This window comes from Gracilinanus agilis, chromosome 2 (assembly GCF_016433145.1).
Source record: "Gracilinanus agilis isolate LMUSP501 chromosome 2, AgileGrace, whole genome shotgun sequence".
Classification (NCBI taxonomy): Eukaryota; Metazoa; Chordata; class Mammalia; order Didelphimorphia; family Didelphidae; genus Gracilinanus; species Gracilinanus agilis.
Window position 1 is genome coordinate 721657006 of NC_058131.1, and position 5366 is coordinate 721662371.

Here is a 5366-nt window from a genome sequence, read left to right on the forward strand (position 1 = left end):
CCCTGGGGAGGCCGGTGGGGGCCTTCTTCCCCCCAACAACGATCCGCTGGAACTTGCTGGTGCTCACAGCCGGACCTGAAAGCCAAGGCAGACAGTGAGGGCTGGCCAGGAGGCTGCCCTGCTCGGGAGGAGCTAGCTCTGGCTGCGGCCCCCACACAAGGCCGGGCTGGCCCTGCCCTTATCAGGATCTGGCTCGGCTGGCCAAAGGGGAGGAGACCGGAAGGTGTGGCCTGCTCTGCCCTCGGCCTTTCCCAACAAATCCCCAGAAACCAGAGTGGGCAGCCTGAGGGCCAGGCATGCCAGGCTGGAAAATGGGGGGGCTCCTTCTTCTGGGGCCCAAACCTGGCCTCCTTCCCCAGCATTCCACAACACAGGCTCCATTCTCTCCTCCACCTGGCCTGCGGCCTTGCGGCCTGCCCAGGCCCTGGCCCCTTGGCCCCAGCATCCCTTCCCTTTCCTAGTCTGCCAAGGCTCCTTACCTCCAGGCTCCCTCTCTGGCCCCTCTTGGAAGAATCTTTCCTGGCCCCCTGCACCCCTGGGGTGTCATTCTCCAGCCCTTCCTCCTCCTAAGGAGCCTTCACTGCTGGGCCCAGGAAACCCCAAGCTCCAAATCCCAGGCCTAGCCTTGACTAACTCTGCCTCAGGTATGGGAAGCTGGCGCTCTCCCCTAAGGGCAGGCGGCACATCCCAGCCTCCCTGGTCTAGGCCCAAGGCTCTGGCGGGCTCCCAACAAGTCCTTCATCCTGTTCCATGAGGGAAGTGTCTGGGCGTCAGTGTAGACCTCATCTAACAACCACCTGGAGACTCAGAGGCCCTACTATGTGCCTTTCCTGCTGCCCAACCAAGAATCCGGATTGTCCTGAGATCCTGCCTGTGTCTTGGTCCTCTACTGGTCAGGAATGGATCCGGGTTGGATTTTGAGGAGTCTTACTCGCCATCTCGGGTGACTAATGACCTTCCAGCGGCCATTGTCCACTGCTTCTCTTTGTCCCCTTCTCCTTTCTGCCCTCTCTTTGCTCTGCTGTCTACTCTCCCATTGCTGCCTTTTCTCTGGTTCTCCTGCCCGAATTCTTTGCTGGGTTATTAGCCATATCCTGCTCCTCTCTGTGGGTACATATAGTCCAGGCGTGAGCCCTGCATCCACTCGGTGAGTCTGTCTCTCCCACAGGCCCAATTATGGAGGCCTCCAACTAAATCTGTGCCTCCAGCCCTGGGCCTTCCCCAAGCATTTATGGGCACTGATAGGTTCTAGGCACTGTGCTAAGTGCTCAGGTATAAAGAGAGGCAAAGAACAGTCCTTGTCCTCAAGGAAGCTTCTGCCTAATGAAGGAGACAAGCTGTACAGAGGTGGGCACTTGAGATGCAGAGTAGGGGGAGGTACGGCTGAAGGCTCTACAGATAAGCTCGAGGGTCCTTGAGAAAGGCCTGCCAGAAGAGCTGGTTCTTGATCCTGAAGGAGCTCCAGTCCATTAGCTGTTTCCAATGGGAGGCCCCACAGGCACCTCCAACTCAACACATTCCATTTAGAAATCATTCTCTTTCCCCCCACCCCAAGCCCTCCTCTCTTCCTCGCATTCCTATTTCTGTCCAGAGCACCATCATCCTGCCATTGTCTTTTTCCTTCTCCATGTTTGATCAGCTACCATACCAGCTCTATTTCCTTGATGTCGCTCTCATTTCCTCTTTCCCTCCACTCCTCCCTTCTTGCTTTTCCTACTCTACTTGCCCCCTAATTGGTCTTCTACATCAACCTCAATCTCTCCTCTCCAAACCATAATGCAGACGGTAACTGCTGTCAAAATGATTCCTTTTGAGCTTTGGCACAAGGCTGACTATCCCTTGGATTAAACCACACTCTGGCAGTCTGCCCCCCCCCCCCCCACTTTTCTGTGTGGCACTTAAAGCCTTTCCCTTTCTGGCTCTCTGCCGCCTTTCCACACTTATTTTGCAAAACTCTCCTCTCTGTCCTAACCAGATAGGCTGACTTTGGGTTCCTGATATATGACATTTCTCCTCTTTCACCTCCATCTGGGGCTTAGAGCCACTGGGGATAGCTGAAGGATGGAGGCTTTGAGAAGTCGTAGCGACTTGCTTTAGTCTGGCCTCTATCCCTTGTATCAGGATGCTCTTCCTCTTCTCTTCTACCTCAGAAAAATTCCCAGCTTCTTCCATGTCTGCTATTTCAAACCAGAGAGGCAATTTTCCTTCTAATAATTCTAAAAATAGAATTTCACAGCCTCTTCTAACCCCAGAATAGAAGGAGGAAAGTTTTCAAAGGGCACAAAAAGCATTAGGAAGGCCTCAGCTATGTAGTTCTCTTGCATTTTTCTCACTTGCCTGAAGATGTCTCTTTCATATTTTCCTCTTCATTTTCAGTTCAGCTCAAAAACTCTTGTTGAAGGGAGCAGCTAGGGGACTCAGTGGATAGAGCTATGCCTGATGTAGGGAAGCCCTAGGTTCAAATCTGGCCCCAGATACTTCCTGGCTGTGTGATCCTGGGCAAGGCACTTAACTCCAGCTGCCTAGCTCTTACCACCTCCTTCTGCCTTAGACATAAAGTAAGGGGTTAAAAAAAACCCAAACTCTTGTTGAATATCAGTAAGAGAGTTTCTGTTGAGAACACTTTCCCATTAAACAGCCCTCGCATCTGATACATTCCTCTTCTTTCTCATTTTCACTTCTCCATCAGAAATCAGAGAGCCCTGCTTTTGGAAGGCCTGCAACATCCTGGCTACTCTGCCTGTTCTACCCCAATGCTCCCAACTGGCTGATGGCTGTGGCTTCTTCTCTGCTACAACCTGACTTATGCTTTGAATGGCTCCTGGGCTCTGATGACTTGGCATCCTGCTCATCTTTTTCCCTGGACCTACCCTTAGTTCTCAGGGTTGCTCTTGGCTCTGTTTGGCCAGTCTCACTGACTGGACATTCCTGAGAACAGCCTGCTTTGGGCAGCTCTCTGCTGCCCTCTGATGACTTTGGTCTTATCTTATTTTCATGGCTTCCAAGTTTCTGAAGGCATTTTCCTGCCTTCTCTCTCTCCTTACAGTGGATCCCCTGGCACCCCCATCTACCCTGGACCTCTTTCTCTCATACTCTTCATCATCTTCTTGTGCTCATGGACCCCTGGCCCTCTCCAGAAGTCACTGCATTCCAGACTACCCTCTCCAGTTCTGACTGTTTCTTTTATGGGGCCAACGAGGAAGCATTGTCCGTGACTTGGTCTCTACTGTGTCTTCCAGATCCTGCCTCTGCTGGATTTCCCCTATTCGACACCTGAGTTCGGGGCAAAAAGAAAGTAAAAAAAAGAATCCCTGCCCTTGAGGAGGTCACAGTCTGATGCAAACAACCAAAGACATAGAAGAGGATGACTGAAGAGGTGGAAGGAAACCTTAGAGAAAAGAAATGTAGAGATTTGAAGAATTTTTTAAAATGTCCTTTGTTCTTCTTAAGGGATCTTGCCAGACAGAATTTAGAAAGCCCACTAAAAATTTCAGAGTCCCTAGCAAGAAACTGAACTAGAGGGAATAACATTCCTGTTCTCCATTGTCAGGAAGGGTTCAGAAGTGATAGGAAAGGCTAGAAAGTGAATTGTTGGCCCACAGAGATAGATACTAGCAATGCAAAACCTAGGCATGAATGACGGTCAGGAGTGCAGTGTACTTAATAAGGAACACTGGGAATGTTTCTGCAAATCTGAGCAAAGAGGCTTTTAACTAGCTAAGAAGAAAACTACTGATCTAGAATCATGACACTAAGTCCAAAGAAGGGAGCTACAGCGCGTGAAAGGAAGAAGGCCATTAGAAGAGACACCTAAAAATTCACTGAAGAAGAAGGAAATGCACAAAAGGAGCAGGTGGTACAAAAGGAAGTTCTGAGACATTTATGTTGAAAAAGGCACAAGATGAACTAAGGGTCCTGGTACAAAGAAGCAGTCCCTGAGATCCAGCGGGATGGAGCTCCTGAGAACATCACTCTGCATGGGTAACCCTTATTTAAATAAATCTTATAGGGAGAAGGTGGGTATATTAGTTAACACCATAATTTTGTGGGTGTTGTCAAGTCTGTAAATTTGTGACACAGAGGTTATTTTTGGAAGTTTTTTAATGAATGAAATTGAGTCTGAAAATTATGGCAATGATATAATTACTACTTCTGTCAAGATGTGTTTATCACCAGCTATCCAGAAATAGCTGGTCTGCCTATAAGCACATCTATGGTGAGCCTCTTTTTGAAATAATAAAGATCTAGCTTGATGAAAAATATTTCCATATTCATGTATGGAAATACTGGAAGAGAAGGTGCCACCTGGTAGAGCGCACGTGGGCACTGGACAATGCCACTGACCACCCGGACAGGAAGAGGAAACAGACAAGGCATTTGGGAAAGAGATCACAAAGAGCCAGGTGAGGCCAGACCAACTACAATTTTACAGTTTCCAAAAAGGAGCGAGAGAGTAAGAGTTTACCCAGATTTTCTCAAAGTACAAGATGGGGAAGGTGAACCTAGATCACAGCTCACTGTTAAATCATGTGGGGGTTTAACAGGCTTCAAGCTCAATGTGTCAACTGTAGGACAGAACAAGTTAAGGGATTTCAGCTACATAGTTCAAGTAAGTCTGAAAAATTGGGCTTGAGAAGCCGTCTGTCCAGACTAGAAGGTATCATCGTTCTTCATCGTCCTCTACCTTGTGGGAGTATTACAAGGACCCAAAGGGTTTGGTCATTTCCAGAGATGCTCCTCAGGATTTGGGGGCCACAACTCATTTTTTTCAGAAGCCAAATGAAGTAGAACACTGTCTTCAAACAAGACTCCAAGCCCTGGCACCGCACTTGTTTTTTTAAGCAGTGGCAGAAACAGTAGCACCAGCAGATCCTAAAATGGTCTCAGGCCTGGGTGGCTCCACCCAGCTTTGGCAAAGACAGGCTGAATGATGGAAAAAAAAAGCAGAGGACACTCAGAATCCCACGGTTGTATACCATCTCTAAACACTAACTGAACTGTAAGAAGCCAAAATCTGAAATCTTTGTCTAATAGGCAACAAATGGACCCATTACAGGAGGACCCTGCAGGCTTACCTCGTTTACAGATGGGCCAAAGTCAGAGGGATGGCTAACACCACAGACTTAAGATCTCCAAAGATTTGGACAGGCAGGGACTTAAGTCTAACAAGAGCCAATTTAATTGGGGAAAACGTAGGCTTTACAACTGGATTCAACAAACCAGTTTCCTGAAGCTAAGCTAGGGAAGCAGGGCTATACTATCTGTGAAAATTCTGGAGGTTTTTGAGAGGGATTGCAAACTCCAAATGAATTTCCAAATGAATCTTCTTAAAGCCCAAGGCAGAGCCTGTCACTGCTGCAGAAACT